General features: G+C 42.0%; 1 long non-coding RNA gene across 1 annotated transcript in view; it reads right to left on the bottom strand.

Annotated features, from left to right (window-relative positions):
* Positions 1–24,801, bottom strand: part of LOC144578854 (uncharacterized) — a 48,277-nt gene that overhangs the window by 17,315 nt on the left and 6,161 nt on the right. Inside the window, exon 2 of the long non-coding RNA XR_013525287.1 lies at positions 14,921–15,493. This is a non-coding gene — a long non-coding RNA (uncharacterized LOC144578854). The remainder of the gene's footprint in view (positions 1–14,920; positions 15,494–24,801) is intronic.

Raw genomic sequence — 24,801 nt, 5'->3', positions numbered from 1 at the left:
CTATGCCATTTATCTATTAATTAAAAATATAGGTCAGGTGCAGTGACTCATGCCTGTAATCCCAGCACTTTGGGAGTCTGAGGCAGGCAGATCACCTGAGGTTGAAAGTTCAAGATCCACATGGCCAACATGGTGAAATTCCATCTCTACTAAAAATAAAAAATTAGCTGGGCTTGGTGGTGCACACCTGTAATCCCAGCTACTCTGCAGGCTAAGCAGGAGAGTTGCTAGAACTGAAGTGGTAGAGGTTGCAGTGAGCTGAGATCATGCCATTGCACTCCAGCCTGGGAGACAAGAACAAAAACTTTTCAAATATATATTTTTTTCTTTTTTTTTAAATTGCATTTTAGGTTTTGGGGTACATGTGCAGAACGTGTAAGATAGTTGCATAGGTACACACATGGCAGTGTGTTTTGCTGCCTTCCTCCCCTTCACCCACATTTGGCATTTCTCCCCAGGCTATCCCTCCCCAGCTCCCCCCTCCGCTGTCCCTCCCCTATTCCCCCCATTAGACCCCAGTGTGTAGTACCCCCTTCCCCATGTCCAAGTGTTCTCATTTTTCCTCACCCGCCTATGAGTGAGAACATGTGGCATTTCATTTTCCGTTCATGTGTCAGTTTGCTGAGAATGATGTTCTCCAGATTCATCCATGTCCCTACAATGGACACGAACTCATCATTTTTGATTGCTGCATAATATTCCATGGTGAATATGTGCCACATTTCCCCAGTCCAGGCTATCCTCAATGGGCATTTGGGTTGGTTCCAGGTCTTTGCTATTGTAAACAGTGCTGCAATGAACATTGGTGTGCATGTGTCCTTATAGTAGAATGATTTATAGTCCTTTGGATAGATACCCAGTAATGGGATTGCTGGGTCAAATGGAATTTCTATTTCTAAGGCCTTGAGGAATCGCCACACTGTCTTCCACAATGGTTGAACTAATTTACACTCCCACCAGCAGTGTAAAAGTGTTCCTTTTTCTCCACATCCTCTCCAGCATCTGCTGTCTCCAGATTTTTTTAATGATCGCCATTCTAACTGGCGTGAGATTATCTCAGTGTGGTTTTGATTTGCATCTCTCTGATGACCAGTGATGATGAGCATTTTTTCATATGTTTGTTGGCCTCATATATGTCTTCTTTGTAAAGTGTCTGTTCATATCCTTTGCCCATTTTTGAATGGGCTTGTTTGTTTTTTTCCTGTAAATCTGTTTGAGTTCTTTGTAAATTCTGGATATCAGCCCTTTATCAGATGGGTAAACTGCAAAAATTTTTTCCCATTCTGTTGGTTGCCAATTCACTCCAGTGACTGTTTCTTTTGCTGTGCAGAAGCTGTGGAGTTTGATTAGGTCCCATTAGTCTATTTTGGCTTTTGTTGCCAATGCTTTTGGTGTTTTGTTCATAAAGTCCTTGCCTACTCCTATGTCCTGGATAGTTTTCCTTCTAGGGTTTTTATGGTGCCAGGTCTTATGTTTAAGTCTTTAATCCATCTGGAGTTAATTTTGGTGTAAGGTGTCAGGAAGGGGTCCAGTTTCTGCTTGCTGCACATGGCTAGCCAGTTTTCCCAACACCATTTATTAAACAGGGAATCCTTTCCCCATTGCTTGTTTTTGTCAGATTTATCAAAGACTTTATGGTTGTAGATATGTTGTGTTGCCTCCGATGCCTCTGCTCTGTTTCATTGGTCTATATCTCTGTTTTGGTACCAGTACCATGCTGTTTTGATTACTGTAGCCTTGTAGTATAGTTTGAAGTCCGGTGGTGTGATGCCTCCCGCTGTGTTTTTTTTTTTTTTTTTTTTTTTTTTTGCTTAGAATTGACTTGGCTATGCATGCTCTCTTTTGGTTCCATAAAAAGTTTAAGATGGTTTTTTCCAGTTCTGTGAAGAAAGTCAATGGTAGCTTGATGGGGATAGCATTGAGTGTGTAAATTACTTTGGGCAGTATAGCCATTTTCATGATATTGATTGTTCCTAACCATGAACATGGAATGTTTCTCCATCTGTTTGTGTCCTCTCTTATTTCGTTGAGCAGTGGTTTGTAGTTTTCCTTGAAGAGGTCCCTTATGTTCCTTGTAAGTTGTATTCCTAGGTATTTCACTCTTTTTGTAGCAGTTGTGAATGGCAGTTCATTCTTCATTTGGCTCCTTTAAGTCTGTTAATGGTGTATAGAAATGCTTGTGATTTTTGCACATTGATTTTATATCCTGAGACTTTGCTGAAGTTGCTTATCAGTTTCAGGAGTTTTTGAGCTGAGGCGATGGGGTTTTCTAGGTATACTATCATGTCATCTGCAAATAGAGACAATTTGGCTTGCACCTTTCCTATTTGAATACCCTTTATTTCTTTTTCTTGCCTGATTGCTCTGGCTAGAACTTCCAGTACTATATTGAATAGGAGTGGTGAAAGAGGGCATCCTTGTCTAGTGCCAGATTTCAAAGGGAATGCTTCCAGTTTTTGCCCATTCAGTATGATATTGGCTGTTGGTTTGTCGTAAATAGCTTTTATTACTTTGAGTTACATTCCATCAATACCGAGTTTATTGAGGGTTTTTAGCATAAAGGGCTGTTGAATTGTGTCGAATGCCTTCTCTGCATCAATTGAGATAATCATGTGGTTTTTGTTTTGGGTTCTGTTTATGTGGTGAATTATGTTTATAGACTTGCGTATGTTGAACCAGCCTTGCATCCCCGGGATGAATCCTACTTGATCATGATGGATAAGCTTTTTGATGTGCTGTTGCATTCGGTTTGCCAATATTTTATTGAAGATTTTTGCATCTATGTTCATCATGGATATTTGCCTGAAGTTTTCTTTTCTTGTTGGGTCTCTGCCGGGTTTTGGTAACAGGATGATGTTGGTCTCATAAAATGATTTGGGAAGGATTCCCACTTTTTGGATTATTTGGAATAGTTTCAGAAGGAATGGTACCAGCTCCTCTTTGTGTGTCTGGTAGAATTCGGCTGTGAACCCATCTGGACCTGGGCTTTTTTTGTGTGGTAGGCTCTTAATTGCTGCCTTGACTTCACACCTTGTTATTGATCTATTCATAGTTCCAGCTTCCTCCTGGTTTAGGCTCGGGAGGACACATTTATCCATTTGTCCAGGAATTTATCCATTTCTTCCAGGTTTACTAGTTTATGTGCATAGAGTTGTTTATAGTATTCTCTGATGATTGTTTAAATTTCTGTGGAATCTGTGTTTAAAATTCTGTGGAATCTTTATCATTTTTTATTGCATCTATTTGGTTGTTCTCTCTTTTCTTTTTTATCAGTCTGGCTAGTGGTCTGTCTATTTTCTTGATCTTTTCAAAAAACCAGCTCTTGGATTTATTGATTTTTTTGAAGGGTTTTTCGTGTCTCTATCTCCTTCAGTTCTGCTCTGATCTTTGTTATTTCTTGTCTTCTGCTAGGATTTGAGTTTTTTTGATCTTGCTCCTCTAGCTCTTTCAATTTTGACGATAGGGTGTCAATTTTGGATCTCTCCACTCTTCTCATGTGGGCACTTATTTCTATATATTTTCCTCTGGAGACTGCTTTAAATGTGTCCCAGAGATTCTGGTATGTTGTGTCTTCATTCTCTTTGGTTTCAAAGAACTTCTTTATTTCTGCCTTTATTTCATTGTTTATCCAATCAACATTCAAGAGCCAGTTGTTCAGTTTCCATGATGCTGTGTGGTTCTGAGTTAGTTTCTGAATTCTGAGTTCTAACTTGATTGCACTATGGTCTGAGAGACTGTTTGTTTTAATTTCAGTTGTTTTGCATTTGCTGAGGAGTGCTTTACTTCCAATTATGTGGTCGATTTTGGAGTAGGTGTGATGTGGTGCTGAGAAGAATGTATATTCTGTGGATTTGGGGTGAAGAGTTCCGTAGATGTCTATCAGGTTTGCTTGTTCCAGCTCTGAGTTCAAGCCCTGGATATCCTTGTTAATTTTCTGTCTGGTTGATCTGTCTAATATTGACAGTGGAGTGTTAAAGTCTCCCATTATTATTGTGTGGGAGTCTAAGTCTCTTTGTAAGTCATTAAGAACTTGCCTTATATATCTGGATGCTCCTGTATTGGGTCCATATATATTTAGGATCATTAGCTCTTCTTGTTGTATCGATCCTTTTACCATTATGTAATGACCTTCTTTGTCTCTTTTGATCTTTATTGCTTTAAAGTCTATTTTATCAGAGACGAGAATTGCAACTTCTGCTTTTTTTTTTTTTTTTTTTTTTTGCTCTCCATTTGCTTGGTAAATCTTCCTCCATCCCTTTATTTTGAGCCTTTGTGTATCCTTGCATGTGAGATGGGTTTCCTGGATACAGCACACCGATGGGTTTTGATTTTTTATCCAATTTGCCAGTCTGTGTCTTTTGATTGGTGCATTTAGCCCATTTACATTTAGGGTTGATATTGTTATGTGTGAATTTGATACTGCCATTTTGATTCTAGCTGGCTGTTTTGCCCGTTAGTTGATGCAGATTCTTCATTTTGTTGATGCTCTTTAGCATTTGGTGTGTTTTTAGAATGGCTGGTACTGGTTGTTCCTTTCTATGTATAGTACCTCTTTCAGGAGCTCTTGTAAAGCAGGCCTGGTGGTGACAAAATATCTGAGTACTTGCTTGTTTGCAAAGGATTTTATTTTTCCTTCACTTATGAAGCTCAGTTTGGCTGGATATGAAATTCTGAGTTAAAAGTTTTTTTCTTTAAGGATGTTGAATATTGCCCCCTACTCTCATCTGGCTTGTAGAGTTTCTGCCGAGAGATCTGCTGTGAGTCTGATGGGCTTCCCTTTGTTGGTGACCCAACCTTTCTCTCTGGCTGCCCTTAGTAATTTCTCCTTCATTTCAACACTTGTGAATCTGATGATTATATGCCTTGAGGCTGCTCTTCTTGCGGAATATCTTTGTGGTGTTCTCTGTATTTCCTGGACTTGAATATTGGCCTGCCTTGCTAGGTTGGGGAAATTTTCCTGGATAATATTCTGAAGAGTATTTTCCAGCTTGGATTCATTCTCTTCGTCACATTCTGGTACACCTATCAAACGTAGGTTAGGTCTCTTCACATAGTCCCACATTTCTTGGAGATTTTGTTCATTTCTTTTTGCGTTTTTCTCTAATCTTGGTTTCTCGTTTTATTTCATTGAGTTGATCTTCAACTTCTGATATTCTTTATTCTGCTTGGTCAATTCGGCTGTTGAAACTTGTGCATGCTTCACGAAGTTCTCATGTTGTGTTTTTCAGTGCCTTCAATTCATTCATATTCCTCTCTAAGTTGTCCATTTCTGTTATCATTCCCTTGAATCTTTTTTCAAATATTTTTTCAAGGTTCTTAGTTTCTTTATAATGATTTAGAACATGTTCTTTTAGCTCACAGAAGTTTCTCATTATCCACCTTCTGAAGTATGATTCCATCATTTCATCACACTCATTCTCCGTCCAGCTTTGTTCCCTTGCTGGTGAGGAGTTTTCGTTCTTTGTAGGAGGTGAGGTGTTTTGGTTTCAGGTGTTTTCCTCCTTTTTGCACTGGTTTCTTCCCATCTTTGTGGATTTATCCACCTGTCATCTGAGTAGTTGCTGACTTTTCGATTGGGTCTCTGAGTGGACGCCCAGATTGTTGATGATGAAGTATTTCTGTTACTTAGTTCTCCTTCTAACAGTCTAGCCCCTCTGCTGTACAACTGCTGAGGTCCACTCCAGGCCCTGCTTGTCTGGGGTACACCTTTAGCAGCTGCGGAACAGTGAGGGATGCTACCAATTTCTTCTTCTGCTATCTTTGTCCCAGAATGATGCCCGCCAAATGTCAGTCTGATTAGTCCTTTTTGAAGTGACTCTTTGGATATACAGGGGTCAGGGAGCTGCTTGAGGAGATGGCCTGTACTTTATAGGAGCTGAAGTACTGAGCTGTGAGTTCCATTGTTCATTCAGGGCTGTTAGGCAGGTGTGTTTAGGTCTGCTGCAGCAGAACTTATAAATCCCCCTTTTTACCCTCAGAGGCTCTGTCTCAGGGAGTTAGGGCTTTCATTATGAGTGTCCATTGCACTGTCCTGCCCAGCTAGGAAGCAGTCTAGTCACTATTTGCCTGCCAAGGCTCCACCCTGCTACCGTGGGGTCCGCCCTGTTGCCGTGCGCTCTGCCCTGCTGCAGTGCATTCCACCCTACTGTCGTGGGTTTCACCCTGTTGCCGTGGGCTCTGCCTTGTTGCCCATGGGCTCCGCCCTGCTGTTGTGGGCTCCGCCCTGCTGGCGGAGTCTCTCTGTTATGGTGGGTTGCCTCGGCAATGGCAGGCTGCGTCAGCAATGGAAGTATACCTCAGTAGTCGTGGAATGCCTCGGTAGTGGTGGACGCCCCTCCCCCACCGAGCTGCACCATCCTGGATTCAGCTGTGCCCACAGTGAAACTCTCAACCCTGAGCGTTTCGAATCGCCATTTTGTTTGTCCCTGTGGGGGTGGGACCCACCAAGCCTGATCACCTGGCTCCCTGCCTCAGAGCCCTTTCTCTCTCTCTTTTTTTTAAGTTGAACGACTGACTCTCTCCCAGGTGTTTTAGTCGCCTGCTGAAAGGGCACTGGGATGTGTATGATTTCCTGTGCAGTGACCCACTGCACCAGCTCAAATGTCGCTTCCCAGGAATCTCCTGATCTGGCTCTCCATCCAAGTCCCATTTAATCAGATGGATATGCTAATCTGCCCTCCCAAATCTCAGATTGCTGGTTTAACAGGGCACCCAGACCAGCGCGTTTTGTGCGGGGTGCCGCTGCGCTGTGGCAATGGCCGCGCAAGCTGAGAGGGCTGCACTGGCGTCCCGTGTCTCTCCTACTCCTGGGAATTTCCCCGTTCTGTGGGCAACAAAGATCCATCTGGAAATGCGGCTAGAATTCACCCTCTGCGCCTTCACTGAGAGCTGCAATCCTGAGTTGTTCCTACCGTGCCATCTTGGAAATCCCCCCTATTTTTTTATATATTGTATTTATTTTATATACATTTAAATTTATATATTATATAATATATATTACACATATTTATATTTATTACATAATATATATTTATATTATATACAGTATATATTATATTATATTTTTATACATATTTTATATACTATATTTACACATATAGCTAGGAACATTTTGTAACAGATACAATACTGCCTGAAATCTATCTTTTTTTTCTTTTTTGAGATGGAGTTTCACTCTTGTTACCCAGGCTGGAGTGCAATAGCGCAATCTTGGCTCACCACAACCTCCGCCTCCTAGGTTCAGGCAATTCTCCTCCCTCAGCCTCCTGAGTAGCTGGGATTACAGGCACGCGCCACCATGCCCAGCTAATTTTTTGTATTTTTAATAGAGATGGGGTTTCACCATGTTGACCAGGATGGTCTCAATCTCTTGACCTCATGATCCACCCACTTCGGCCTCCCAAAGTGCTGGGATTACAGGCGTGAGCCACATACCCTTTAATAAGGAAGTATATCTGACCTCATCAAATATTAAGGCCATTATAATAAACTTTTAAAGTTCTTTTTAAATTTTTTTTAACTTTTTTTTTTTAATAAAAGATGGAGTTGCACCATGTTGGTCAGGCTGGTCTTGAACTCCTGATCTCAGGTGATCCACCCACCTTGGCCTCCCAGAGTGCTGGGATTACAGGCGTGAGCCGCCGCACCCAGCCAACTTTTAAAATTCTTAATTTAACCTCTAAATTTTCCTCAAATACTTCCTTCTGTAGCCAAATTACAGATGATTTAAGCTGTTCTTCAGTGATCGGTATTTTTCTAAACCTTGCAATCTGTGTTATGAATAAAGAAGCCTGGTGAGTAGGTCATAAAACTTCAGTAAAAGCCTACTACAGACGAAATACAATGCTTACACTAATGCCAAATTATGTAACAGGCTCTAACAAATGGGGATTTGAGACCCAGGCTCAAGGCCAGCCCCTGTGGCTCCAGGACACAAGCCTACCCCTGTGGACCCAGCCTGCAGGCCCACCTCAGACACCAGGTTGGCCACTGCAGACCCAGCCTCCTAGCCAGCCCTTGCAGACCCAGGCACCGGGTCCACAACTACAAACAGGCTCTACACTAGCCCCTGCAGATGCAGGCCTTAGGGTGGCCTCCATGGACCCAAGATCTAGGTGTGCCCCCACAGGCTCACACTCCAGAAACATTCTTACAGACTAAGGCTCAAGGCCCACTTTGGTGCTAAGTCAGCTTCTGTGGACTCAGGCTTCAGGTCAGCACCCATGGATTCAGGATCCCGGCCTGTCCCTGCAGATCTAGGTTTCAAAGCTGACATAGTGGACCCAGGCTCCAGGCCCAACCGCACAGACTCAGGCATGATGCGCAGGCCCTGTGGACTCGGATACGAGGCCAGTCTGCCTGAGGCCTCCAGCAGCAAGCCTGCCATCATGACCCACCAAGAAACTCTGGTAAGGCTGACTGGTAAAGAGCTTTTCCTATCAAAGTCAATCTGTAAAGATTGAAATAGCCAGGTGAGGTGGCTCACACCTGTAATCCCAGCACTTTGGGAGGCCAAGGCAGGTGGATCACTTGAGGCCATAAGTTTGAGATGAGCCTGGCCAAATGTCAAAACCCAATCTCTACTAGAAATACAAAAATTAATCGGGCATGGTGATGCACACCTGTAATTCAAGCCACTTGGGAAGCTAAGGCACAACAATTGCTTGAACCCAGGAGGTGAAAGTTACAGTGAGCCAAGATCACACACTACCATCCAGCATGAGCAACAGAGTGAAACTCTGTCTTAAAAAAAAAAGATTGCCAGGCAAGTTGGCTCACGCCTATAATCCCAGCACTTTGGGAGGCTGAGGCATGCGGATCGAGAGATCAAGAGATCAAGACCATCCTGGCCAACATGGTAAAACCCCGTCTCTACTAAAAATACAAAATTAGGAGCCGGGTACGGTGGCTCACGCCTATAATCCCAGCACTTTGGGAAGCCAAGGTGGGTGGATTAAGAGATCAAGAGATCAAGACCATCCTGGTCAACATGGTGAAACCCCGTCTCTACTAAAAATACAAAAAATTAGCTGGGCATGGTGGTGCATACCTGTAATCCCAGCTACTCAGGAGGCTAAGGCAGGAGAATTGCCTGAACTCCAGAGGCAGAGGTTGCAGTGAGCCGAGATTGCGTCATTGCACTCCAGCTTGGGTAACAAGAGCAAAACTCCACCTCAAAAAAAAAAAAATTCAAAATTAGTTGGGTGTGATGGCATACACCTGTAGTCCGAGCTACTCAGGAGGCTGAGACAAAAGAATCGCTTGAACCCAGGAGGCAGAGGTTGCAGTGAGCAAAGATCATGCTACTGCACTCCAGCCTGGGAGACAGAGCAAGACTCCACCTCAAATAAATAAATAAATAAAAACAAAGAAAGAAAAGAGCAGAATAGGTACCTGTTTCTTCAAATGTGCAGATACCAACACATGGTCATAGAAACACAAATAATCAGGGAAACATGACACCACCAAATGTTCAAATTAAAGCACCAGTAACAAAAAATGGAAATCTACAAATGATCTGACATGGAATTCAGTTTTGACATAAATCTGAGTTTAGAGAAAACACAAGAGTAGGGGGAAAATGTAAATAACACTATGATGAAGCAAACAAGACAGATATATGAGACATCCTTTAAGACAACTGGCCTCTTACATCTAATAAGTCAAGGTAATAGAAGAAAAACATGGTAAAGGGATTATATTTTAAATTCAAAAGGGCTGAGCACAGTGGCTCATGCCTGTAATCCCAGCAGTTTAGGAGGCCAAGGCAGGCAAATCACCTGAGGCCGGGAGTTCAAGACCGGCCTCGCCAACACGGTGAAACCTCACGTCTACTAAAAATACAAATATTAGCCAGGCATGGTGGCACATGTCTGTAATTCCAGCTACTCAGGAGGTTGAGGCAGGAGAATCACTTGAACTGGAAGGCAGAAGTTACAGTAAGCCAAAGTTACAGTGAGCCAAGATCATGGCACTGCACTCCAGCCTGCGAGACAGAGCAAGACTATCTCAAAATATATATATGGACCAAATATTAAAAGAGATTAAAGAATTATTGTCAATTTCCTTAGGGGTCATAATGGCATTGTGGTTATATATGAGATTTTAGTTTAATTTTAGGAGATTAAACTAAATACTTTCATGTGTCTCTTATACTAGAAGAAAATTAGAAATAAATCACATATAGTTACATAAATGTATGTCTATATATACAGTCACCAACTTAACAATGGTTCAGCGTAGGATTTTTCCATTTTCACAATGATATGAAAGCAATACATGCCAATATAGTTTTAGTAGAAACTATACTTTGAGTACCTAAACAAACATTCTGTGTTTCATTTTCTTTCCTTTTTTTTTCTTTTTTAAGATTGAGTCTCACTCTGGTGCCCAGCCTGCAATGCAGTGGAGGCAGGTGGGTCACCTCTGGTCAGGAGTTCAAGTCCAGCCTGGCCAACATGACAAAACCCCGTATCTACTAAAAATGCAAAAATTAGCATGGCATGGTGGTACCCGTCTGTAATCCCAGCTATGTAAAAGGCTGAGGCAGGAGAATTGCTTGAACCTGGAAGGCAGAGGTTGCAGTGAGCTGAGATCAGGCCACTGCACTCCACCCTGGGTGACAGAGCGAGTCTCCGTCCCAAAAAAAAAAAGAAGAAGAAAAAAATTCAAATTCCAAATAGCTTCCTGAAGTGATTTTTTCTTGGCCAGGGGGGAAAAAACAAAGACTTAAAATGCTCTTTCTTCCTAAATCACAACTCCGAACTGAATAGTCTTTATTCTATTACTCCTTATCCTCATCTCATGTTCCTTAAATTTCCCTCTGCCCACATCTTTTTCTCTTATCTGTTCCCCTCTTTTTCCTAGCTGGCCAGCAACCCTCAAAACTCAATTGCATCTTAAAAATTGAACTTCTATTTGAACACAAAAAAGTTCTTCTGTTTGATTTTAAGCTCTTATCTTGCTCTTAGCTGAGAGCCATTGTCAAAATCTTCAGGAAGGCTCGACAGAATAGAGAGAAATTGCAGAGCGAAAAAAGTACTCGGTATGGTCTTTCCAATCAGGGAAATTCTATCTTTCTAGTGATTTTACTGGGACTGTTATTAAAGAGCTTTACAGAGTCCTGACACATTTAGATAATTCACTGTCCATGTGACTCCCAATATTCAGAAAAGATAGAAAGAAATATGAAATTCTAAAACTCAAATTAGCAAAATTCTCCAAGACTCTCATCTATGGCCTAAGGTATTGTCATTGGCTTTAATGATAATGCGATCAACTGTTTCTGGGGCTTAGCAACTCTTTACCCATGACTTAGTAATGGGCTGGCTCAGGAGTCTAGAAAGTTTACCTCTAAATCTAGACATCATCCTGTTCCAAGATGATGTGGTCAACTGTCTTAAGGGACTAATACAGTACACCCATTTTTATCATCGATAGATAGGAGCAGCTGTTCTTCAACATTATGCTAAACAACCCTTGCATGACTTAAAATCTGAAGACCTGGGCTGGCATGGTGGCTCACGCCTGTAATCCCAGCACTTTGGGAGGCTAAGGCAGGCGGATCACCTGAGGTCAGGAGTTCGAGACCAGCCCGGCCAACATGGAGAAACCTAGTCTCTACTGAAAATACAAAAATTAGCCAGGTGTGGTGGCAGGTGTCTGTAATCCCAGTTACTCAGGAGACTGAGGCAGAAGAACCACGTGAACCCAGGAGAAAGGTGGAGGTTGTAGTGAGCCGAGATCGCACCACTGCACTCCAGAGTGGGTGACAAAAAAAAAAAAATCTGGAGACCTGGTTTTTTGGAACAGACTTCAGAGAAAGACAGCCCTTGAACCATGGTGGAAATGACCCTATCAAGTGCTGTTAATAACTAGCACAGCAGCAAAACTGTGAGATGCTGATCCTCCAGTTCATGTCTGAGCCACCCCCAAGATGACTACATCCTAAATCCAGAAATCTGTGAATTCATTACTTTTTGTGGAAAAATGGGACTATGAAGATATAATTAAGCTAAAGATTAATTACCTTGAGATAGAGAGATGATTTTGGATTTTCCAGGTGGAACCAAGGTACTTACGAGCATCCTTATAAGAGGGAAACAAGAGTTTTACAAAGAAAAAGCAATGGGATGAGAGAAGCAGAAAAAGAGAAGGATTTGAAAATCCTTTAAAACCACATGGCTGGCTTTAAAATCAAGGAATGGATCATGAGCCAATGAATACAGGTGGCCTCCAGAAAACAGAAAAGGCAAACAAGCAGATTGCCTCCTAAAATCTCCAGAAGGAATGCATTCCATGGGCTGATTTTAGACTTCTGACCTCTACAAATTTAAGAAAATAAACCTGTGTTATTTTAAGTCACAAGCTCAATGAGAATTTGTTATGGCAGCAATAGAGAACTAAGAAGGATGTCCCTCAGCTAAGGAGACATAAACTATCCCTGAGCTATTGGAAGATTGTCTTTATCGAAGGCCTTAACCTGTGCATTCTTAGAAACCTGCAGAAACATACAGTCTTTGGGAAGAGATAGTATTTACTCAACAATACGGCTGTGGGGAACGCAGACATTCCCATCTGAGGACTCTGCAGTAAGACCACAGGTTGCTACTCTTTAGTCTGCGTTCTTTAGTGTTATGTTTTCTGACCTTCTTTTCTCTGTTGCTGATTTGATACCATTTTCACCTATTTATGCATTAGACCCCTATTCTTTTCTTTTTTGAGATGAAGTCTCACTCTGTGGCCCAGGCTGGAGGAGAGTGATGGCACAGTCTTGGCTCGCTGCAACCTTCGCCTCCTGGGTTCAAGCAACTCTCCTGCCTCAGCCTCCCAGGTAGCTGGGATTACAGGCACCTGCCTCATGCCTGGCTAATTTCTGTATTTTTGTAGAGATGGAGTTTTACCATGTTAGCCAGGCTGGTCTTGAACTCCTGACCTCAGGTGATCCGCCTACCTCAGCCTCCCAAATTGCTGGGATTACAGGCATGAGCCACCATGCCCAGCCAGATCTCAGCCAGATCCCTAGTCTTAATTTTGTTTTGTTTTGAGACAGACTCGCTCTGTCGCACAGGCTGGAGTGCAATGGTGCAATCTCGGCTCACTGCAACCTCTACCCTCCAGGTTCAAGCCAGGGATGCTGAGAAACAACCTACCATTCACAGGAGAGCCCCCCCATTCAGCATCAGCACCAAGTGAAGTTCTGTCATACAATTCTGACATTAATTACCCAGAGTTAATGAAGATATCACAGGTTAGATTCAAAGTCCTCCACAAGACTGCTCTCACTTCAGACACCAGCTGTCAGTCTTTGGGATCCCCAAGCCTCTTATACTGCTGATTGTCTATGAATGTCGGGGCTTTCCTGACCTCCTCAAATTCAGTAATTCACTAGAATGACTCACAGAATTCAGGAAAGTGGCATACCTACAATTACCTTTATTACAAAGGATACACATAGGGCAAGACCTGGGAAGGAGTGAAGACATACCATGCCCTCCCCCTATAGCATAGGGTACATTTCCCTTCTCAGCATCCATGTGTTCACCAATCAGGAAGCTTCTCTGAGCTTCAGTGTCCAGAATCTTTATTGGGGTTTCTTTATGTAGGCATGATAGATTAAATCATTGAGCACATGATCAAACCCTATCTCCAACCCCTCTCTCCTTTCCAGAGGGTGTGTAACTGAAAGCCCCAGTGCTGTGCCTATGTGTTTGGTCTTTCCAGTGACAAGACTGCATCCTGAAGCTTTCTTGGGTCCCACCCCGAGTTGCTCCATTAGCACAACAGAGATACACTTATCACTGAAATTTCAAGAATATAGAGTCTCCTCTCAGAACCAGGGATAAAGGCCAGTCAAAGTTTTTATTATGGCACTTCCACAATAAGAAATCATCTGGCCTAAAATGCCAATAATGCCAAGTTTGAGAAACTCTGCTTTAAAACTATCTAGTGACCTTGACACTACAGATTCCTTTGTCTGATGCCAAACTATTCCTTTTTTTTTTTTTGTATCTTTTCTTACAGCTTCTTGCAATCAAGCTATAAATGATGCCAAACTATTCTTGATGAGAAGTGTCAGAATGTTACAACCATTAGATAGTCTTATAGGGTTATTTTGGCCATAAATAGATTAGTAGGTCACCTCCAATGACTTATATTGAAATTGTGGCACAAAGACCTAGTAACCATTTTCTTTAAGCTGGACAGAAACATATTACCTTGATCAACCAATACCTGCTTTCAGGGGAGACACTAATGTCACTTAGGAACCCTTTTGGTTATATTTCTTCTCTAGAAAAAGATTATTAGATTACTTAATTCAAGCAGAAGAGAGACTATGCACGGACTTCATTTTTAAACCTAAATCCTACCCACTGAAGGAGAACTCTGGATTATTTTCCTTCTTCTCCAAACCTCTTCACTTCATGGGTTACAAGAGTCCTGAAAAGTAAGGAGAATCCTGGAGTGTGACAGGAAAGTCAGACAATGCCATCAAGGCTACAGGACCATTCACCTGAGAAGCTCATGAAACTGGAGGCTGGGCACAGTGGCTCACACCTGTAATCCCAACACTTTAGGAAGCCAAGGTGGATGGATCACTTGAGGTCAGGAGTTCAAGACCAGCCTGGCCAACACGATAAAACCCCGTCTCTACTAAAAATACCCAGCTGGGCATGGTGGCTCACGCCTGTGGTCCCTGCTACTCAGGAGGCTGAGGCAGAAGAATCACTTGAACCCAGGAGGCAGAGGTTGCAGTGAATCAATCCTGGCAACACAGCAAGACTGTCTCAAAAAATAAAAGAGAGAGAGAGAGAGAGAGAGAAATCGGACAGGCAGTGGTGCAAAATGAAGATGACTTGGATTTAATATTGACCTTTCATAAGAAATAGTTATTCTTTTAGGGCAAGAATGTTGTACTTACCTCCCTGCAGACCTCTGGAATCTTTTCTGTAATAGTCAATATCTTCAGAAAAATTAGGTAATTTGGCTAATAAAACCAAATTTGATTTTGTGGGATCCTCGCACCAGGGATGTGATCCGCAGTCTTGATTTACTTTGGGCACATTTGGCTCCTGGTTGAGAAGTAGAAGACAAACTCTGAACGTGATCCTTTTAATAGTATATTTGTCTGTGTTGCAGCATCCAGATGGTGATCTCCAGAGTCTTAAATGCTGAGGTGCATTAGCGTCCCAACCAATAATTCAACAAATAATCATCGCCGGGTGCGGTGGCTCACACCTGTAATTCCAGCACTTTGGGAGGCCGAGGTGGGCGGATCACGAGGTCAAGAGATCAAGACCATCCTGGCCAACGTAGTGAAACCCCATCTCTACTAAAATACAAAAATTAGCTGAGTGTGGTAGCGCGTGCCTGTAGTCCCGGCTATTCAGGAGGCTGAGGCAGGAGAATTGCTTGAACCTGGGAGGCGGAGGTTGCAGTGAGCCAAGATTGTGCCATTGCACTTTAGCCTGGCCCCTGGTGACAGAGCAAGATTCTAAAAAAAAAAAAAACATCATCAAAGAAAACAGCAGGGAAACCTTATGCTAATAGTGGTTGAGACATGTACCTTTAGAATCTTGGAGGTTGAACCAGCCATCCCCAGAAACTTGATACATAATTGTGATACCTCAAATCAGTAAGGACCTGGATTGATCACACCCAAGTACTAATGGTCCATCCTTCTTCTCAGAATGAAAAATAGTAAAAAGGAGAAAAATAAAAAACAAAAGTATCCACCCCTACATAGTGTGCTGTCTGCTGTTACAGGACTTTCCCATTCAATTGTCATCATGTGGATAACTTTGCTACCCTGAGAGACTTGTCCAAGAAAGTGAAAGTTGCAAATAACTTCCTAGTCCACTGTAAAACCTTATCAAAAGATCCAGCAACTCCAGAAAGCATCAACATACAGTCTACATCCTGTGACTCTTTGAACTCCTCAAAATTCTTACCTTGCTGTTTCTACAAATTCTAAACTATTGTATGATGATAATTACTCAATTCTAATGAAATCCATACATTGAAAGACACACTTTAAACCAAACTTCAAAATATCTATAAATCAGATCTTGCAATTCCTTCTCAGAGTTGCTATCTGTGAAGTTAGCATACTCACTTACTGTGATAGACAATAAACTCAGCTTTGTGATATCAAATGGTTATCCTGATGCTATTTGGGAAGCCAGTATTCTACAAGGACAATGAGAAAATTCTACAGCCTGCAAAAAGGGAAGGCAGATTACAGCAATGAAATGGTAAGAACCCTGGAAGAAAAGACTTCTCATCAGCAAAAATAAATGCTGGAAGACAATGAGGTAACATCTTTGATGTGCTGGAAAATATAATTGGGAGCCTAAATTTCTATCCAGCAAAATATCATTCACAAGTCAGGAAAAATTAAAAATTTATAGATATTTAAGCACTTAATTTACTAACAATAGTCCCTTACAGAAAGAACTATTGAATAAGAAAAAATAAATCTAAAGGGAATGAACAGTATAAAGATATGTATAAAAATGCAAAAGAATTGTTTAAAAATGCTTAGAGCTGAACATTGGGATAGTTGGGGTGGGAAAAAAAAGTGCTGGTAAGTCTAAATAAATACTGAGTGGGAAAAAAAATTAGAAGAGCCATCATTTTTGTGTGTGTTTTCAAAAACCAGCTGGCACTCCCAGTTAAAGATAGCATATTAAAAGCAAGCATCTAATTCTGTTTCTTTTTGAAACCTCAGAAAAATGACAGTAGATTTTATATAGAGAGATATAAGTATCTATATATATATTTATCCATATATATGTATATGGATATAAATATATGTACATATATATTCCCATAGAATTAAAAGAACAGAAAATCTTTTAATAGCAGCAAAATGTTGGAGGCTGAAAAGCAAAAAGAAAGTCACAGGGGGAAACTTGGCAATCAGTCTGATTTACACCACAGAAACATCCAAAAGACCAAGGAGCTGGCAACACTGGTACCTCTGGAAGCACAGGTAAGGACAGACTCAAAGCCCAGACTTCTCTGCAAATCTGTTTAAATTAAACACTGCCCAGTCAGGCAACTGTTCCTGCTGTACACCAGCATAAGACTGAAGTTTTATTCTCTGAAAAAGTAAAACAAAGGATCTCTTGATTAGGGGGAGACTAGGCATATTTGGCATAATGTTATCATTCTAAAGCAGGATATCCCAAAAGATAAATACATAAAAACTTAATAATAAAAACCAGAAAAGGCTCAGGAAACAGGACATTTGGAGGCAAAAAGAATTCCCAGCATGAGAGTAAAAGATTCTGCTTTCCAGGGGGACCAAGCTCTGTACTAGAGTAGATGGCAACCAGTCCAGATGAGGATAAGTCAGAAGGCTCCAGAAAGAACTTAATGAAAACAATGATATTAAGAAACAACTATACTTACCAAGAGAACATTTAAGCAATTGGGAAAGAATATGGGGGCTGAATTACTGAGACATTCGTTGAAAATTAAACAAACAAAAAAGAATAATTATTTACTGAAGGAAAGATAGAACATTATGCAAGAGAAGAAATCATGGCATATGACTTGATTCAACTGCGAATAACAATTGTACAGTTTTTAATATTCTAAACACTGAATATTTATATAACAAAATTATGACATAGTTATATAAGAAAAAAGCATGGTGACTTATGTCTTATAATTCCAACACTTTAGGGGGCTGAGACAGGAGGATAGCTTGAGGCCAGGAGTTCGAGACCAGCCCAAGCAACAAAGTGAGACTATGCCTCTACAAAACCTAAAAAAAAAAATAGCTGGTCGCCTGTAGTCCCAGTCACTTGCAGGGGCTGAGGCAAGAGGATCACTTGAGCCTGGGACATCAAGGCTGCAGAGAGCCAAGATTATGCCACTGCACTCCAGCCTGGGTGACAGAGCAAGACTCTTGTCTCCAAAAAGAGAAAGAGAGAGAGAAAAGAGGGGAAGGGAGGGGAGGGAAGGGGAGGGAAGGGGAGGAAAGGGGAGGGGAGGGGAGGGGAGGGGATGGGAAAGAAAGAAAGAGAAAGAGAGAGACAGAAAGAGAGAAAAGGTAGAGAGGAGATGCTCATATTGAGGTTAGAGAAGAATACCCCTAAGTATGGTGCTTTGGCATGCCGAGCACTTTTGAATTAATGAAAATTAGAAGGCCTCAGAAACTGCTTAGAACAAAAGACTTCCTAAACCTCTCTTATTTTCCCTCAATCCACCCTCCAGCACAGAGAGAGACTCTCAGATATTTTCTTATCTGAAAAAGAATATCTTCCAAAAGAAATGTAATTGTCTCAAATCCCCTCCCTAAAAATCTCATCAAATAACCAGGAAAGATTAACCAGAAGAAAAGAATAGGAGAAGAAACAAGAATAAAAGTTGGCCAGGCGTGGTGGCTCACACCTGTAATCCCAGCACTTTGTGAGTCCGAGGCAGGTGGATCACCTGAGGTCAGAAGTTCGAGACCAACCCAGTACAAAAATTAGCCAAGCATGGTGGTGGGTGCCTGTAATTCCATCTACTCAGGAGGCTGAGACAGGAGAATAGCTTGAACCTGGGAAGTGGAGGTTGGAGTGAGTTGAGATCGTGTCACTGAACCCTAGTCTGGGAAACAAAGAGCAAAATTCTATCTCAAAAAAAGAAAAAGAATAAAAGTCATCACGGTTTTCAGATGGACTTTTTAAATCTATTCTTCTGAGGGCAGCTCTGAGAGATTACTAAGAGACTTTATCTGCATAATAAGGTAACATTTGATCACAGTGCAGTTCCACCCCTCACCTTTCCATAACTTGCCAGTCCCATTCAGTTTATTAACCTAATCATTTTATTTTTCTTTTTCTTTTTTTTTCAAAGATGGGGTTTCACCATGTTGGTCAGGCTGGTCTTGAACTCCCGACCTCAGGTGATCTGCCCGCCTCGGCCTTCCAGAGTGCTGGGATTACAAGCATGAGCCACCGCGCCCGGCCTAACCTGATCATTTTAAACCTATTGTCTGCTCTTTGGGCCTATTTATTTCTCCAAAAACTGATTTACTACTCTTCACAATTGCCTGCATTTCCCCCAACTCCATCTCCCCTATGAAGAAGGTATGTAAGTTTAAACCATCTGGGGCTGGATGAGGTGGCTCATGCCTGGAATCCCAGCAATTTGGGAGCTCAAAGCAGACAGATCACTTGAGGTCAGAAGTTCGAGAACAGCCTAGCCAACATGATGAAACCCTGTCTCTATTAAAAATGCAAAAATTAGCCAGGTGTGCTGGCACACGCCTGTAGTCCCAGCTACTCAGGAAGCTGAGACAAGAGAATCACTTGAACCCAGGTGGTGGAGGTTGCATTGAGCCGGGATCACACCACTGCACTCCAGCCTGGGCGACAGAAAGATACTCTGTCTCAAACAATTAAAAAACACAAAATAAAAATAAAGACTTATGTAAAAGTAGATAAAGATAGAAATTTGCATCCCAAAACAAGAATTATACATTCTCTTCAAGTATGTATGGAACACTTACTAAAACTGGCCACATAAGAAGCCACTAAAAAAGTCTCAACCAATTTCATGAAACTGGCATTTTAAAATTAATTCTTACTGATTACAGAGAATTTGGGAAATATGGACAACTTAAAGGACAATATTAAAAATCATCTTAGGTGGGATGTGGTGGCTCACACCTTAATCCCAGTACATTGGAAGGCCAAAGTGGGCAGATCCTTTGAGCTCAGAAGTTTGAGGCCAGTCTGGGCAACATTGTGAGATCCCTATCTGTACAAAAAATACAAAATTCAGCTGAGCATGGTGGCACACACCTGTAATACCAGCTACTTGAGAGATTAAGGGAAGAAGATTGCTTGAGCCTAGGAGGTCAGGGCTGCGGTGAGCCAAGATTATACCACTGCATTCCAACCCGGATGACAAAGTAATACCTGGTCTCAAAAAGAAAAAAAAAAATTAACTGAAATCTAGCCAAGCATGATGGCTCACACCTGTAATCCCAGCAATCTGGTAGGCCAAGGTGGGAGGGTCACTGGAAGCCAGGAGTTCAAGACCAGCATGAGCAACATAGAGAGACCCCCTTCTATGCAAATAAATAAATAAATAAATTAGCTGGCTGTGGTGGTACCTCCCTGTAATCCCAGTTATTTGGGAGGCTGAGGCAAGAGGATCCTTCGAGCCCAGGAGGTTGAGGCTAGAGTGAGCCATGATTGCACCATTGCACTCCAGCCTGGGTGACGGAGCAAGCTGCTACCTGAAAACAAACAAAATTATCTGAAATCCTACTCTGGCCAGAGTTTACATCTTTTAATATTTGACATACTTCTTTTCAATCTTTTTTCAAAATGTGTATTTTTTAATCACTTTGTCATTGTTATTGTAATACTGAGATTTACTGTATATTCATTTTGTATCCCGCTTTGCAAATAATAATCCTACTTTATTACCACTAGAGGAACATTACACAGTCATGCTAATGGAAAGGATTTCTGCTTCTTGCAACAGTGTGTGGTCCTCAGGAGAAAACTCATATTTAATATTAACAGTGTTAAGATGGTTTCACCCCCAGGTAAGTCAGCAAGAAAATGGCAGCGGAGTGCACTGGGGGAAAGGTGAAGGACAGAAGTGGAGTTGAAGCAAACCAGGATTCTCACTCTACACAAAAGATCAGCCTGCCCTTCTCCCCAGTTCAGAGCCAGCAAGAGTCCCACTAACACCAGCGAGGACGCAGAGGAAATCAGGAGTTAAACAGGCAATAAGAAGAACCGGAAGAAGGTTTGGCACTGGGAAGATGCAAATTTAGAAAAATAACGTTATGAAAATGGGCACCCTTGAGGGGGTGTGGTGGCTCATGCTTGTAATCCCAGCACTTTGGGAGTCCAAGGCAGGTGGATCTCCAGGTCAGAAGATCGAGACCATCCTGGGTAACATGGTGAACGCTGTCTCTACTAAAAAAAAAAAAAAAAAAAAAATAGATGTGGAGGTACGTAGTCCCAGCTAATCGGGAGGCTGAGGCAAGAGAATCGCTTGAACCAAGGAGGCACAGGTTGCAGTGAGCCGAGATCGTGCCACTGCACTTTAGCCTGGGCCGCAGAGCAAGACTCCATCTCAAAAAAAAAAAAAGAAAATGGGCACCCTCGAAGAATACTCTGTGCCCCTCCTTCCTTAGCCCATTGCCACATAAAGTCACAGCTATGGGTCCTGTGCTACCTGAAGCATTCAGTGAAAGTGCTATTTCATCCAGCAGCAGATTTCAGGGTGGGCAAGCCCAGGAGGGATGGGCATGGCAGTACCTGGGGCATGGCTGGGAGGAAGCATCATCCTCTAAGTAGCAGGAAGCATTACAGAGTAGTAGGGAGCTTCTCCAGAGATGAAACAGACTGCTGGTCCCAACCTTGTGCACACGGCGCACCTGGCAGATCCTGCCATGGGGAACCACACCCCCGAAGGGACAAAGCCAGGAGGGTCACCTGCGAATGATTCATGCCATTTCTTTTGAATGCCTGGCACACAGCAGGGCTTCATACACTTTTAACAACTTCTCTTCTATTTTCTTTAAGTAAACTACAGTGGTTTGAGGCACAGGCTTTGGTTTAAAATAGTTCTAGGTTGAAATCCATGCTCAAATTCCACTCATATGCTCTTTGGCCTCAGAGTGGATTTATAGCCAGCGCTCTAAACCTGTTTCAACTGTACAATGGAATTAATTAAATCTATTTATGGGATTTAATTCACTAATGTATATAAAGCCCAGCCCATAATTAAACGGTAGCAGTTTGAATTGACGTTTAACATACACCATATTTTGTTGGTCATTCTTCGTTTTTTTTTCCATATTCTATTTTTGAACTCCTCCCTATCTATATATTTATTTAATCATTTCTTTCAAGACCATTTTGAAATCTACTTTTACTGTTTTTTTGTTTATTTGTTTCTTGAGTCACCCAGGCTGCAGTGCAGTGGCGCAGCCATGACTCACCACAGCCGCAAACTACTGGGCTCAAGCGATCCTCCCGCCTCAGCCACCCGAGTAGCTAGGACTATAGGTGTGTGCCAGCCACCATGGCCGGTTAATTTATTATTCTTTGTAGAGACACAGTCTCACTATGTTGCCTAGGCTGGTCTCAAACTTCTGGCTTCATGAAATCCTCCCATCTCGATCTGCCAAAGTACTGAGATTACGGGCACACGAGCTGCAGTACCTAGCCCTATCTTTATCTTTTCGTAGCCTTATTTTTCCATGTCTGATCTGTTCATCCCAGCCTGCTGTATCCATTCATGCTTCTAGAATGGGCAATATGAATTTAAATAAGTGTATAAATAAGTGAAATAAATATAGCTCATAGGTCCTTTGGTGGAAATGTATATGAGCACAAAGAAGGAAATGGACAAAGAAGAGTGGATCCAGGCCAGACACAGTGGCTCCTGCCTGTAATCCCATCACTTTGGGAAGCTGAGATGGGCAGATCACTTGAAGTCAGGAGTTCAAGACCCACCTGGCCAACATGGCGAAACCCCAGCTCTACCAAAAATATAAAAATTAGTTAGGCATGGTGGTGCACTCCTGGATCCCAGCTACTTGGAAGGCTGAGGCAGGAGAATTGCTTGAACCCAGGAGGCAGAGATTGCAGTGAGCTGAGATTGAGCCACTGCACTCCAGCCTGAGTGACAGAGCGAGACTTAGTTGAAAAAAGAAAGTGAATCTAGGCTGAGCAAGGTGGCTCACACCCGTAATCCCAGTACTTTGGGAGGCTGAGGAGGGTAGAATAGGAGTTTGAGATTAACCTGGCCAACTTGGTGAAACCCCGTCTCTACTAAAAATGCAAAATGTAGCCAGGTGTGCTGGCACATGCCTGTAGTCCCAACTACTCAGGAGACTGAGGCAAGAGAATCACTTGAACCCAGGAGGCAAAGGTTGCAGTGAGCTAGGATCACACCATTGCACTCCAGCCTGGGCGACAGAAAGAGACTCTGTCTCAAAAAATTAAAAAATACAAAATAAGGCAGGGCATGGGGGCTCACACCTATAATCCCAGCACGTTGGGAGGCCGAGGCAGATGGATCACGAGGTCAAGAGATCGAGACTATCCTGGCCAACACGGTGAAACCCCATCTCTACTAAAAATACAAAAATTAGCTGGGCATGGTGGCACACACCTGTGGTCCCAGCTACTCAGGAGTCTGAGGCGAAAGAATCACTTGGACCCAGGAGGCGGAGGTTGAAGTGAGCCAAGATTGTGCCACTGCACTCCAGCCTGGTGATAGAGCAAGACTCCATCTCAAAAAGAAAATACAAAATAAAAATAAAGACTTATGTAGAAGGGAGATAAAGAGAGAAATTTGCATCCCAAAACAGGAATTATATATTCTTTTCAAGCATGTATGGAACATTTACTAAAACTGGCACATAAGAAGCCACTAAAAAAGTCTCAGCCAATTTCACGAACCTGAAATTTTAAAATTAATTCATACTGATTACAGAGAATTTGGCAAATATAGACAATTTAAAGGACAAGATTAAAAATGGTCTCAGGTGAGGTGTGTTGGCTCACGCCTATAATCCCCGCACTTTAGAAGGCTACAGTGGGCAGATCCCTTGAGCTCAGAAGTTCAAAGCCAGCCTGGGCAACATGGCGAGACCCCCATCTCTACAAAAAAATACAAAACTTAGCCGGGCATGATAGCAAGCACCTGTAATCCCAGCTACGTGAGGGCTGAGGGAGGAAGATCACTTGAGCCTGGGAGGTTGTGGGAAATAGAACAGTTCCTCTTCAATATTTCCTTTCTTGCTTAAGAAAAATTCATAAGAATTGGAAATAATAGTTTGTTTTAAACACTTTCATTAAAAGCCTTCTTGCCTTTTTGTTGGAAACCCTATCCTATGTAGCTGTTAGACATGCTTACAAACACGTAGTACATTCTATGTCCTTGTATTTTAACCAAGATATCTGTGATGAACGTTCTCACAGGCATGTCCCAGGTCGCAGTCTATGTCTCTTCCTTATTTGGACTTCCCTTTTTTCTCTCCATTGCTTTTACATGTTTAGAAAAGTTTCAAGTTATTATCCAATTGGGTTTTAGTTTAGATTAAAGGTCTGGCTCCAGCCAATGGAGATCAGACACAACAGTAAGGACAACCCCAAATGCATAAGAAATCAATATGTCTGCTTTCCTTTGTTCGTTGTACTCTTGGGGCAAGATTGCTAGTGGGAGTGGCCTTTCTACAGGAAGTAAAAAGAATGTATTTGCTGAGAGATCCTTTGGCCCAATACAGTGTTAATTTTTCTTTGCAGTATGGAGCATCTATTTCCAACTTCTATGTCCAACAGAGGTCAAGACTGCAGTAAGCCAACATTGTGACACTGCATTCCAACGTGGGTGACAAAGTAAGACCCTGTTTCAGAAAAGATATATCTAAAATCCAGTCAAGTATGGCAATCATGACTGTACCACTGCACTCCAGCCTGGGTGACGGAGCAAGTTCCTATCTGAAAACAAACAAAATCATCTGAAGTCCTACTCTGGCTAGTGCTTACCTTTTAATATTTGACATACTTCTTTTTAGTCTTTTTCAAAATGAGTATTTGGGCTTTTTTTCCCATCTCTTTGTTATTGTTGTTGTTGTTGCTATAATACTGAGATTTACTGTGTATTCATTTTGTATCCCGCTTTGCAAATAATAATCCTACTTTATTACCACTAGAGGAACATTACACAGTCACACTAATGGAAAGAAATTCTGCTCCTTGCGACAGTGTGTGATCCTCAGAAGAAAACCAATATTTAATATTAACAGTGTTAAGATGGTTTCAC

This window comes from Callithrix jacchus, chromosome 13, assembly GCF_049354715.1.
Source record: "Callithrix jacchus isolate 240 chromosome 13, calJac240_pri, whole genome shotgun sequence".
Lineage (NCBI taxonomy): Eukaryota > Metazoa > Chordata > Mammalia > Primates > Cebidae > Callithrix > Callithrix jacchus.
The sequence above is the reverse complement of the archived record's forward strand: the minus strand, read 5'-3'. Positions and strand labels throughout refer to the sequence as shown.